This window comes from Cyanistes caeruleus, chromosome 5 (genome assembly GCF_971803275.1).
Source record: "Cyanistes caeruleus chromosome 5, bCyaCae1.hap1.1, whole genome shotgun sequence".
Taxonomy (NCBI): domain Eukaryota; kingdom Metazoa; phylum Chordata; class Aves; order Passeriformes; family Paridae; genus Cyanistes; species Cyanistes caeruleus.
Window position 1 is genome coordinate 71,626,459 of NC_141705.1, and position 15,166 is coordinate 71,641,624.

The window sequence follows — 15,166 nt, forward strand, 5'->3', positions numbered from 1 at the left end:
AAATCTAAGAAAAATTCCTCAAAATTCTTCAAGTCTCCTCAGAATCCCACACAATTCCAGAAAAAACACACAAAATTCCAGAGAAGTCCCACAAAACTCCCTAAATCATTTCAAAACCCTACCAATTCACAGGAATGTCCCACAAAATCTCCACCAATTCCCAGAAAATCCCACAAAAATCTCACAAAAATCCCTAAATCTTCTGAAAACTCGACCAAATTCCAGAAACGCCCCATAAAATCAGCACAGTTTCCCACAAAATTCAAGAAAAAACACCACAAAATTCCCAAAATCTTTTCAAAATACCACAAAATTCTTGAAAAGCCCCACCAAATTCCAGAAACATCCCACAAAATGTCCTCAATATCCAACAAAATCCCAGAAAAGTCACACAAAATTCCCTAAATCTTCTCAAAACTCTACCAAATTCCAGAAAAATCCCACAGAATCTCCACAAATTCCCACAGAATACATGACAAATCCCTGATAATTCGTCAATTCTCTACAGAATCTCACCAAATTTCTAAAAAGTCCCTCAAAGTTCCACAAACATCCCACAAAATCTCCCCGGAATCCAATAAAATTCCAGGAAAAATCCCACAAAATTCCCTAAATCTTCTCAAAACATGGCCAAAATCAACACAAATCCCACCGAATCTCCACAAATTCCCACAGAATACCTGAAAATACCCCTGATAATTCGTCAGTTCTCTACAGAATCTCACCAAATTCCTAAAAAGTCCCTCAAAGTTCCACAAACATCCCACAAAATCTCCCCGGTATCCAATAAAATTCCAGGAAAAATCCCACAAAATTCCCTAAATCTTCTCAAAACATGGCCAAAATTTACAAAAATCCCACCGAATCTCCACAAATTCCCACAGAATACATGAAAATACCCCTGATAATTCGTCAGTTCTCTACAGAATCTCACCAAATTCCAGAAAAGTCCCTCAAAGTTCCACAAACATCCCACAAAATCTCCTCAATGTCCCACAAAATTCAAGAAAAATCACACAAAATTCCCTAAATCTTCTCAAAACACGACCAAATTCTAGAAAAATATCCCACCAAATCTCCACAAATTCCCACAAAATACATGAAAAATCCCTCAAGATCCCTAAATCGCCTCAATATCCCAAAAAATTCCACAAAAATCCCACAAAACCTCCACAAGTTTCCACAAAATCTAAGAAAAATTCCTCAAAATTCTTCAAGTCTCCTCAGAATCCCACACAATTCCAGAAAAAACACACAAAATTCCAGAGAAGTCCCACAAAACTCCCTAAATCATTTCAAAACCCTACCAATTCACAGGAATGTCCCACAAAATCTCCACCAATTCCCAGAAAATCCCACAAAAATCTCACAAAAATCCCTAAATCTTCTGAAAACTCGACCAAATTCCAGAAACGCCCCATAAAATCAGCAGTTTCCCACAAAATTCAAGAAAAAACACCACAAAATTCCCAAAATCTTTTCAAAATACCACAAAATTCTTGAAAAGCCCCACCAAATTCCAGAAACATCCCACAAAATGTCCTCAATATCCAACAAAATCCCAGAAAAGTCACACAAAATTCCCTAAATCTTCTCAAAACTCTACCAAATTCCAGAAAAATCCCACAGAATCTCCACAAATTCCCACAGAATACATGACAAATCCCTGATAATTCGTCAATTCTCTACAGAATCTCACCAAATTCCTAAAAAGTCCCTCAAAGTTCCACAAACATCCCACAAAATCTCCCCGGAATCCAATAAAATTCCAGGAAAAATCCCACAAAATTCCCTAAATCTTCTCAAAACATGGCCAAAATCCACAAAAATCCCACCGAATCTCCACAAATTCCCACAAAATACATGAAAATACCCCTGATAATTCGTCAGTTCTCTACAGAATCTCACCAAATTCCTAAAAAGTCCCACAAAGTTCCAAAAACATCCCACAAAATCTCCCCGGTATCCAATAAAATTCCAGGAAAAATCCCACAAAATTCCTTAAATCTTCTCAAAACATGGCCAAAATCCACAAAAATCCCACCGAATCTCCACAAATTCCCACAGAATACCTGAAAATACCCCTGATAATTCGTCAGTTCTCTACAGAATCTCACCAAATTCCAGAAAAGTCCCTCAAAGTTCCACAAACATCCCACAAAATCTCCTCAATATCCAACAAAATCCCAGAAAAATCACACAAAATTCCCTAAATCTTCTCAAAACACGACTAAATTCTAGAAAAATGTCCCACCAAATCTCCACAAAATCCCACAAAATACATGAAAAATCCCTCAAGATCCCTAAATCGCCTCAATATCCCACAAAATCACACAAAAATCACACAAAACCTCCACAAGTTTCCACAAAATCTAAGAAAAATTCCTCAAAATTCTTCAAGTCTCCTCAAAACCACACAAAGTCCTTGAAAAGGCCCACCAAATTCCAGTAAAATCCCACAGATTCTCCACAAATTCCCACAAAATCTAAAACAAATTCCTCAAAATTCTTCAAGTCTCCTCAAAACCACACAATTTCAGAAAAACCCCACAAAATTCCAGAGAAGTCCCACAAAACTCCCTAAATCATTTCAAAACCCTACCAATTCACAGGAATGTCCCACAAAATCTCCACCAATTCCCAGTACATCCCACAAAAATCTCACAAAAATCCCTAAATCTTCTGAAAACTCGACCAAATTCCAGAAACGCCCCATAAAATCAGCACAGTTTCCCACAAAATTCAAGAAAAAACACCACACAATTCCCTAAACCTTTTCAAAATACCACAAAATTCTTGAAAAGCCCCACCAAATTCCAGAAACATCCCACAAAATGTCCTCAATATCCAACAAAATCCCAGAAAAATCACACAAAATTCCCTAAATCTTCTCAAAACACGGCCAAAATCCACCAAAATCCCAGCAAATCTCCACAAATTCCCACAGAATACATGAAAAATCCCTGATAATTTCTCAGTTCTCTACAGAATCTCACCAAATTCCAGAAAAGTCCCTCAAAGTTCCACAAACATCCCACAAAATCTCCTCAATGTCCCACAAAATTCAGGAAAAATCACACAAAATTCCCTAAATCTTCTCAAAACACGACCAAATTCTAGAAAAATATCCCACCAAATCTCCACAAATTCCCACAAAATACATGAAAAATCCCTCAAGATCCCTAAATCGCCTCAATATCCCAAAAAATTCCACAAAAATCCCACAAAACCTCCACAAGTTTCCACAAAATCTAACAAAAATTCCTCAAAATTCTTCAAGTCTCCTCAGAATCCCACACAATTCCAGAAAGAACACACAAAATTCCAGAAAAGTCCCACAAAACTCCCTAAATCATTTCAAAACCCTACCAATTCACAGGAATGTCCCACAAAATCTCTACCAATTCCCAGAACATCCCACAAAAATCTCACAAAAATCCCTAACACTTCTGAAAACTTGACCAAATTCCAGAAACGCCCCATAAAATCAGCACAGTTTCCCACAAAATTCAAGAAAAAACACCACAAAATTCCCAAAATCTTTTCAAAATACCACAAAATTCTTGAAAAGCCCCACCAAATTCCAGAAACATCCCACAAAATGTCCTCAATACCCAACAAAATCCCAGAAAAATCCCACAATATTCCTTAAATTTTCTCAAAACACAACCAAAATTCCAGAAAAATCCCACCGAATCTCCACAAATTCCCACAGAATACATGAAAAATCCCTGATAATTCGTCAGTTCTCTACAGAATCTCACCAAATTCCAGAAAAGTCCCTCAAAGTTCCACAAACATCCCACAAAATCTCCTCAATATCCAATAAAATTCAAGAAAAATCCCACAATATTCTCTAAATCTTCTCAAAACACCGCCAAAATCCTCAAAAATCCCACCGAATCTCCACAAATTCCCAGAGAATACATGAAAAATCCCTGATAATTCGTCAGTTCTCTACAGAATCTCACCAAATTCCAGAAAGTCCCTCAAAGTTCCACAAACATCCCACAAAATCTCCCCAGTATCCAACAAAATTCCAGGAAAAATCCCATATAATTCTCTAAATCTTCTCAAAACACGGCCAAAATCCTCAAAAATCCCACCGAATCTCCACAAATTCCCAGAGAATACATGAAAAATCCCTGATAATTCGTCAGTTCTCTACAGAATCTCACCAAATTCCAGAAAAGTCCCTCAAAGTTCCACAAACATCCCACAAAATCTCCTCAATATCCAACAAAATTCAAGAAAAATCCCACAAAATTCTCTAAATCTTCTCAAAACACGACCAAATTCTAAAAAAATATCCCACCAAATCTCCACAAATTTCCACAAAATGCATGATAAATCCCTCAAGATCCCTAAATCGCCTCAATATCCCACAAAATCACACAAAAATCCCACAAAACCACCACAAGTTTCCACAAAAATCTAAGAAAAATTACTCAAAATTCTTCAAGTCTCCTCAAAACCACACAAAGTTCGTGAAAAGGCCCACCAAATTCCAAAAAAATCCCACAGAATCTCCACAAATTCTTACAAAAATCTAAATCAAATTCCTCAGAATTCTTCAAGTCTCCTCAGAATCCCACACAATTCCAGAAAAACCCCATCAAATTCCAGAGAAGTCTCACAAAACTCCCTAAATCATTTCAAAACCCTACCAATTCACAGGAATGTCCCACAAAATCTCCACCAATTCCCAGAACATCCCACAAAAATCTCACAAAAATCCCTAAATCTTCTGAAAACTCGACCAAATTCCAGAAACGCCCCATAAAATCAGCACAGTTTCCCACAAAATTCAAGAAAAAACACCACAAAATTCCCTAAACCTTTTCAAAATACCACAAAATTCTTGAAAAGCCCCACCAAATTCCAGAAACATCCCACAAAATGTCCTCAATATCCAACAAAATCCCAGAAAAATCACACAAAATTCCCTAAATCTTCTCAAAACACGGCCAAAATCCACAAAAATCCCACCGAATCTCCACAAATTCCCACAGAAAACATGAAAAATCCCTGATAATTCGTCAGTTCTCTACAGAATCTCACCAAATTCCTAAAAAGTCCCTCAGAGTTCCACAAACATCCCACAAAATCTGCCCAGTATCCAACAAAATTCCAGGAAAAATCCCACAAAATTCCCTAAATCTTCTCAAAACACGACCAAATTCTAGAAAAATATCCCACCGAATCTCCACAAATTCCCACAGAATACATGAAAAATCCCTGATAATTCGTCAGTTCTCTACAGAATCTCACCAAATACCAGAAAAGTCCCCCAAAGTTCCACAAGCCTCCCACAAAATCTCCCTAATATCCAACAAAATTCCAGGAAAAATCTCACACAATTCCCTAAATCTTCTGAGAACTTGACCAAATTCCAGAAACGCCCCATAAAATCAGCACAGTTTCCCACAAAATTCAAGAAAAAACACCACAAAATTCCCTAAATCTTCTCAAAACACGACCAAATTCCAGAAAAATCCCACCAAATCTCCACAAATTCCCACAGAATACATGAAAAATCCCTGATAATTCGTCAGTTCTCTACAGAATCTCACCAAATTCCAGAAAAGTCCCTCAAAGTTCCACAAACAATCCACAAAAATCTCACAAAAATCCCTAACACTTGTGAAAACTCGACCAAATTCCTGAAACGCCCCATAAAATCAGCACAGTTTCCCACAAAATTCAAGAAAAAACACCACAAAATTCCCAAAATCTTATCAAAATACCACAAAATTCTTGAAAAGCCCCACCAAATTCCAGAAACATCCCACAAAATCTCCTCAATACCCAACAAAATCCCAGAAAAATCACACAAAATTCCCTAAATCTTCTCAAAACATAACCAAAATTCCAGAAAAATCCCACCGAATCTCCACAAATTCCCACAGAATACGTGAAAAATCCCTGATAATTCGTCAGTTCTCTACAGAATCTCACCAAATTCCAGAAAAGTCCCTCAAAGTTCCACAAACATCCCACAAAATCTCCTCAATATCCAACAAAATTCAAGAAAAATCCCACAAAATTCCCTAAATCTTCTCAAAACACGGCCAAAATCCACAAAAATCCCACCGAATCTCCACAAATTCCCACAGAATACATGAAAAATCCCTGATAATTCGTCAGTTCTCTACAGAATCTCACCAAATTCCAGAAAAGTCCCTCAAAGTTCCACAAACATCCCACAAAATCTCCCCAGTATCCAACAAAATTCCAGGAAAAATCCCACAAAATTCCCTAAATCTTCTGAGAACTTGACCAAATTCCAGAAACGCCCCATAAAATCAGCACAGTTTCCCACAAAATTCAAGAAAAAACACCACAAAATTCCCTAAATCTTCTCAAAACACGACCAAATTCCAGAAAAATCCCACCTAATCTCCACAAATTCCCACAGAATACATGAAAAATCCCTGATAATTCGTCAGTTCTCTACAGAATCTCACCAAATTCCAGAAAAGTCCCTCAAAGTTCCACAAACAATCCACAAAAATCTCACAAAAATCCCTAACACTTGTGAAAACTCGACCAAATTCCTGAAACGCCCCATAAAATCAGCACAGTTTCCCACAAAATTCAAGAAAAAACACCACAAAATTCCCAAAATCTTTTCAAAATACCACAAAATTCTTGAAAAGCCCCACCAAATTCCAGAAACATCCCACAAAATCTCCTCAATACCCAACAAAATCCCAGAAAAATCACACAAAATTCCCTAAATCTTCTCAAAACATAACCAAAATTCCAGAAAAATCCCACCGAATCTCCACAAATTCCCACAGAATACATGAAAAATCCCTGATAATTTGTCAGTTCTCTACAGAATCTCACCAAATTCCAGAAAAGTCCCTCAAAGTTCCACACACATCCCACAAAATCTCCCTAATATCCAACAAAATTCAAGAAAAATCCCACAAAATTCCCTAAATCTTCTCAAAACACGACCAAATTCTAGAAAAATATCCCACCAAATCTCCACAAATTCCCACAAAATACATGAAAAATCCCTCAAGATCCCTAAATCGCCTCAATATCCCACAAAATCGCACAAAAAATACACAAAACCTCCTCAAGTTTTCACAAAATCTAAGTAAAATTCCTCAAAATTCTTCAAGTCTCCTCAAAACCACACAAAGTTCGTGAAAAGGCCCACCAAATTCCAGAAAAATCCCAGAGAATCTCCACAAATTCCCAAAAAAATCTAAATCAAATTCCTCAAAATTCTTCAAGTCTCCTCAGAATACCACACAATTCCAGAAAAACCCCACCAAATTCCAGAGAAGTCCCACAAAACTCCCTAAATCATTTCAAAACCCTACCAATTCACAGGAATGTCCCACAAAATCTCTACCAATTCCCAGAACATCCCACAAAAATCTCACAAAAATCCCTAACACTTCTGAAAACTTGACCAAATTCCAGAAACGCCCCATAAAATCAGCACAGTTTCCCACAAAATTCAAGAAAAAACACCACAAAATTCCCAAAATCTTTTCAAAATACCACAAAATTCTTGAAAAGCCCCACCAAATTCCAGAAACATCCCACAAAATGTCCTCAATACCCAACAAAATCCCAGAAAAATCCCACAATATTCCCTAAATTTTCTCAAAACACAACCAAAATTCCAGAGAAATCCCACCAAATCTCCACAAATTCCCACAGAATACATGAAAAATCCCTGATAATTCGTCAGTTCTCTACAGAATCTCACCAAATTCCAGAAAAGTCCCTCAAAGTTCCACAAACATCCCACAAAATCTCCTCAATATCCAACAAAATTCAAGAAAAATCCCACAATATTCTCTAAATCTCAAAACACGGCCAAAATCCTCAAAAATCCCACCGAATCTCCACAAATTCCCACAGAATACATGAAAAATCCCTGATAATTCGTCAGTTCTCTACAGAATCTCACCAAATTCCAGAAAGTCCCTCAAAGTTCCACAAACATCCCACAAAATCTCCCCAGTATCCAACAAAATTCCAGGAAAAATCCCACAAAATTCTCTAAATCTTCTCAAAACACGGCCAAAATCCTCAAAAATCCCACCGAATCTCCACAAATTCCCACAGAATACATGAAAAATCCCTGATAATTCGTCAGTTCTCTACAGAATCTCACCAAATTCCAGAAAAGTCCCTCAAAGTTCCACAAACATCCCACAAAATCTCCCCAATGTCCAACAAAATTCCAGGAAAAATCCCACAAAATTCCCTAAATCTTCTCAAAACTCTACCAAATTCCAGAAAAATATCCCACCAAATCTCCACAAATTCCCACAAAATACATGAGAAATCCCTCAAGATCCCTAAATCGCCTCAATATCCCACAAAATCACACAAAAATCCCACAAAACCTCCACAAGTTTCCAAAAAATCTAAGAAAAATTCCTCAAAATTCTTCAAGTCTCCTCAGAATCCCACACAATTCCAGAAAAACCCCACAAAATTCCAGAGAAGTCCCACAAAACTCCCTAAATCATTTCAAAACCCTACCAATTCACAGGAATGTCCCACAAAATCTCTACCAATTCCCAGAACATCCCACAAAAATCCCACAAAAATCCCTAAATCTTCTGAAAACTCAACCAAATTCCAGAAACGCCCCATAAAATCAGCACAGTTTCCCACAAAATTCAAGAAAAAACACCACAAAATTCCCAAAATCTTTTCAAAATACCACAAAATTCTTGAAAAGCCCCACCAAATTCCAGAAACATCCCACAAAATGTCCCCAATACCCAACAAAATCCCAGAAAAATCCCACAAAATTCCCTAAATTTTCTCAAAACACAACCAAAATTCCAGAAAAATCCCACCGAATCTCCACAAATTCCCACAGAATACATGAAAAATCCCTGATAATTCGTCAGTTCTCTACAGAATCTCACCAAATTCCAGAAAAGTCCCTCAAAGTTCCACAAACATCCCACAAATTCTCCCTAATATCCAAGAAAATTCCAGGAAAAATCCCACAAAATTTCCTAAATCTTCTCAAAACACGACCAAATTCTAGAAAAATATCCCACCAAATCTCCACAAATTCCCACAAAATACATGAGAAATCCCTCAAGATCCCTAAATCGCCTCAATATCCCACAAAACCACACAAAAATCACACAAAACCTCCACAAGTTTCCACAAAATATAAGAAAAATTCCTCAAAATTCTTCAAGTCTCCTCAGAATCCCACACAATTCCAGAAAAAACACACAAAATTCCAGAGAAGACCCACAAAACTCCCTCAATCATTTCAAAACCCTACCAATTCACAGGAATGTCCCACAAAATCTCCACCAATTCCCAGAACATCCCACAAAAATCTCACAAAAATCCCTAAATCTTCTGAAAACTCGACCAAATTCCAGAAACGCCCCATAAAATCAGCACAGTTTCCCACAAAATTCAAGAAAAAACACCACAAAATTCCCTAAATCTTTTCAAAATACCACAAAATTCCTGAAAAGCCCCACCAAATTCCCGAAACATCCCACAAAATGTCCTCAATATCCAACAAAATCCCAGAAAAATCACACAAAATTCTCTAAATCTTCTCAAAACACGGCCAAAATCCACAAAAATCCCACCGAATCTCCACAAATTCCCACAGAATACATGAAAAATCCCTGATAATTCGGCAGTTCTCTACAGAATCTCACCAAATTCCTAAAAAGTCCCTCAAAGTTCCACAAACATCCCACAAAATCTCCCTAATATCCAACAAAATTCCAGGAAAAATCTCACAAAATTCCCTAAATCTTCTGAAAACTTGACCAAATTCCAAAAACGCCCCATAAAATCAGCACAGTTTCCCACAAAATTCAAAAAAAAACACCACAAAATTCCCTAAATCTTCTCAAAACACGACCAAATTCCAGAAAATTATCCCACCAAATCTCCACAAATTCCCACAAAATACATGAGAAATCCCTCAAGATCCCTAAATCTCCTCAATATCCCACAAAATCACACAAAAATCACACAAAACCTCCACAAGTTTCCAAAAAATCTAAGAAAAATTCCTCAAAATTCTTCAAGTCTCCTCAGAATCCCACACAATTCCAGAAAAACCCCACAAAATTCCAGAGAAGTCCCACAAAACTCCCTAAATCATTTCAAAACCCTACCAATTCACAGGAATGTCCCACAAAATCTCTACCAATTCCCAGAACATCCCACAAAAATCTCACAAAAATCCCTAAATCTTCTGAAAACTCGACCAAATTCCAGAAACGCCCCATAAAATCAGCACAGTTTCCCACAAAATTCAAGAAAAAACACCACAAAATTCCCTAAATCTTTTCAAAATACCACAAAATTCCTGAAAAGCCCCACCAAATTCCCGAAACATCCCACAAAATGTCCTCAATATCCAACAAAATCCCAGAAAAGTCCCACAAAATTCCCTAAATCTTCTCAAAACACGGCCAAATTCCAGAAAAATCCCACAGAATCTCCACAAATTCCCACAGAATACATGAAAAATCCCTGATAATTCGTCAGTTCTCTACAGAATCTCACCAAATTCCTAAAAAGTCCCTCAAAGTTCCACAAACATCCCACAAAATCTCCCTAATATCCAACAAAATTCCAGGAAAAATCCCACAAAATTCCCTAAATCTTCTCAAAACACGACCAAATTCTAGAAAAATATCCCACCAAATCTCCACAAATTCCCACAAAATACATGAGAAATCCCTCAAGATCCCTAAATCGCCTCAATATCCCACAAAATCACACAAAAATCCCACAAAACCTCCACAAGTTTCCACAAAATCTAAGAAAAATTCCTCAAAATTCTTCAAGTCTCCTCAAAACCACACAAAGTTCGTGAAAAGGCCCACCAAATTCCAGAAAAATCCCACAGAATCTCCACAAATTCCCACAAACATTTAAATCAAATTCCTCAAAATTCTTCAAGTCTCCTCAGAATCCCACACAATTCCAGAAAAACCCCACAAAATTCCAGAGAAGTCCCACAAAACTCCCTAAATCATTTCAAAACCCTACCAATTCACAGGAATGTCCCACAAAATCTCTACCAATTCCCAGAACATCCCACAAAAATCCCACAAAAATCCCTAAATCTTCTGAAAACTCGACCAAATTCCAGAAACGCCCCATAAAATCAGCACAGTTTCCCACAAAATTCAAGAAAAAACACCACAAAATTCCCTAAACCTTTTCAAAATACCACAAAATTCTTGAAAAGCCCCACCAAATTCCAGAAACATCCCACAAAATGTCCTCAATATCCAACAAAATCCCAGAAAAATCACACAAAATTCCCTAAATCTTCTCAGAACACGGCCAAAATCCACAAAAATCCCACAGAATCTCCACAAATTCCCACAGAATACATGAAAAATCCCTGATAATTCATCAGTTCTCTACAGAATATCACCAAATTCCAGAAGAGTCCCTCAAAGTTCCACAAACATCCCACAAAATCTCCCTAATATCCAACAAAATTCCAGGAAAAATCTCACACAATTCCCTAAATCTTCTGAAAACTTGACCAAATTCCAGAAACGCCCCATAAAATCAGCACAGTTTCCCACAAAATTCAAGAAAAAACAACACAAAATTCCCTAAATCTTCTCAAAACTCTACCAAATTCCAGAAAAATCCCACAGAATCTCCACAAATTCCCACAGAATACATGAAAAATCCCTGATAATTCGTCAGTTCTCTACAGAATATCACCAAATTCCAGAAGAGTCCCTCAAAGTTCCACAAACATCCCACAAAATCTCCCCAGTATCCAACAAAATTCCAGGAAAAATCCCACAAAATTCCCTAAATCTTCTCAAAACACGGCCAAATTCTAGAAAAATATCCCACCGAATCTCCACAAATTCCCACAGAATACATGAAAAATCCCTGATAATTCGTCAGTTCTCTACAGAATCTCACCAAATACCAGAAAAGTCCCCCAACGTTCCACAAGCCTCCCAAAAAATCTCCCTAATAGCCAACAAAATTCCAGGAAAAATCTCACACAATTCCCTAAATCTTCTGAAAACTTGACCAAATTCCAGAAACGCCCCATAAAATCAGCACAGTTTCCCACAAAATTCAAGAAAAAACAACACAAAATTCCCTAAATCTTCTCAAAACTCTACCAAATTCCAGAAAAATCCCACCAATTCTCCACAAATTCCCACAGAATACATGAAAAATCCCTGATAATTCGTCAGTTCTCTACAGAATCTCACCAAATTCCAGAAAAGTCCCTCAAAGTTCCACAAACATCCCACAAAAATCTCACAAAAATCCCTAACACTTCTGAAAACTCGACCAGATTCCAGAAACGCCCCATAAAATCAGCACAGTTTCCCACAAAATTCAAGAAAAAACACCACAAAATTCCCTAAACCTTTTCAAAATACCACAAAATTCTTGAAAAGCCCCACCAAATTCCCGAAACATCCCACAAAAAGTCCTCAATATCCAACAAAATCCCAGAAAAGTCCCACAAAATTCCCTAAATCTTCTCAAAACATAACCAAAATTCCAGAAAAATCCCACCGAATCTCCACAAATTCCCACAGAATACATGAAAAATCCCTGATAATTTGTCAGTTCTCTACAGAATCTCACCAAATTCCAGAAAAGTCCCTCAAAGTTCCACAAACAATCCACAAAAATCTCACAAAAATCCCTAACACTTGTGAAAACTCGACCAAATTCCTGAAACGCCCCATAAAATCAGCACAGTTTCCCACAAAATTCAAGAAAAAACACCACAAAATTCCCAAAATCTTTTCAAAATACCACAAAATTCTTGAAAAGCCCCACCAAATTCCAGAAACATCCCACAAAATCTCCTCAATACCCAACAAAATCCCAGAAAAATCACACAAAATTCCCTAAATCTTCTCAAAACATAACCAAAATTCCAGAAAAATCCCACCGAATCTCCACAAATTCCCACAGAATACATGAAAAATCCCTGATAATTTGTCAGTTCTCTACAGAATCTCACCAAATTCCAGAAAAGTCCCTCAAAGTTCCACACACATCCCACAAAATCTCCCTAATATCCAACAAAATTCAAGAAAAATCCCACAAAATTCCCTAAATCTTCTCAAAACACGACCAAATTCTAGAAAAATATCCCACCAAATCTCCACAAATTCCCACAAAATACATGAAAAATCCCTCAAGATCCCTAAATCGCCTCAATATCCCACAAAATCGCACAAAAAATACACAAAACCTCCTCAAGTTTTCACAAAATCTAAGTAAAATTCCTCAAAATTCTTCAAGTCTCCTCAAAACCACACAAAGTTCGTGAAAAGGCCCACCAAATTCCAGAAAAATCCCACAGAATCTCCACAAATTCCCAAAAAAATCTAAATCAAATTCCTCAAAATTCTTCAAGTCTCCTCAGAATACCACACAATTCCAGAAAAACCCCACCAAATTCCAGAGAAGTCCCACAAAACTCCCTAAATCATTTCAAAACCCTACCAATTCACAGGAATGTCCCACAAAATCTCTACCAATTCCCAGAACATCCCACAAAAATCTCACAAAAATCCCTAACACTTCTGAAAACTTGACCAAATTCCAGAAACGCCCCATAAAATCAGCACAGTTTCCCACAAAATTCAAGAAAAAACACCACAAAATTCCCAAAATCTTTTCAAAATACCACAAAATTCTTGAAAAGCCCCACCAAATTCCAGAAACATCCCACAAACTGTCCTCAATACCCAACAAAATCCCAGAAAAATCCCACAATATTCCCTAAATTTTCTCAAAACACAACCAAAATTCCAGAGAAATCCCACCAAATCTCCACAAATTCCCACAGAATACATGAAAAATCCCTGATAATTCGTCAGTTCTCTACAGAATCTCACCAAATTCCAGAAAAGTCCCTCAAAGTTCCACAAACATCCCACAAAATCTCCTCAATATCCAACAAAATTCAAGAAAAATCCCACAATATTCTCTAAATCTCAAAACACGGCCAAAATCCTCAAAAATCCCACCGAATCTCCACAAATTCCCACAGAATACATGAAAAATCCCTGATAATTCGTCAGTTCTCTACAGAATCTCACCAAATTCCAGAAAGTCCCTCAAAGTTCCACAAACATCCCACAAAATCTCCCCAGTATCCAACAAAATTCCAGGAAAAATCCCACAAAATTCTCTAAATCTTCTCAAAACACGGCCAAAATCCTCAAAAATCCCACCGAATCTCCACAAATTCCCACAGAATACATGAAAAATCCCTGATAATTCGTCAGTTCTCTACAGAATCTCACCAAATTCCAGAAAAGTCCCTCAAAGTTCCACAAACATCCCACAAAATCTCCCCAATGTCCAACAAAATTCCAGGAAAAATCCCACAAAATTCCCTAAATCTTCTCAAAACTCTACCAAATTCCAGAAAAATATCCCACCAAATCTCCACAAATTCCCACAAAATACATGAGAAATCCCTCAAGATCCCTAAATCGCCTCAATATCCCACAAAATCACACAAAAATCCCACAAAACCTCCACAAGTTTCCACAAAATCTAAGAAAAATTCCTCAAAATTCTTCAAGTCTCCTCAGAATCCCACACAATTCCAGAAAAAACACACAAAATTCCAGAGAAGTCCCACAAAACTCCCTAAATCATTTCAAAACCCTACCAATTCACAGGAATGTCCCACAAAATCTCTACCAATTCCCAGAACATCCCACAAAAATCCCACAAAAATCCCTAAATCTTCTGAAAACTCGACCAAATTCCAGAAACGCCCCATAAAATCAGCACAGTTTCCCACAAAATTCAAGAAAAAACACCACAAAATTCCCAAAATCTTTTCAAAATACCACAAAATTCTTGAAAAGCCCCACCAAATTCCAGAAACATCCCACAAAATGTCCCCAATACCCAACAAAATCCCAGAAAAATCCCACAAAATTCCCTAAATTTTCTCAAAACACAACCAAAATTCCAGAAAAATCCCACCGAATCTCCACAAATTCCCACAGAATACATGAAAAATCCCTGATAATTCGTCAGTTCTCTACAGAATCTCACCAAATTCCAGAAAAGTCCCTCAAAGTTCCACAAACATCCCACAAATTCTCCCTAATATCCAAGAAAATTCCAGGAAAAATCCCACAAAATT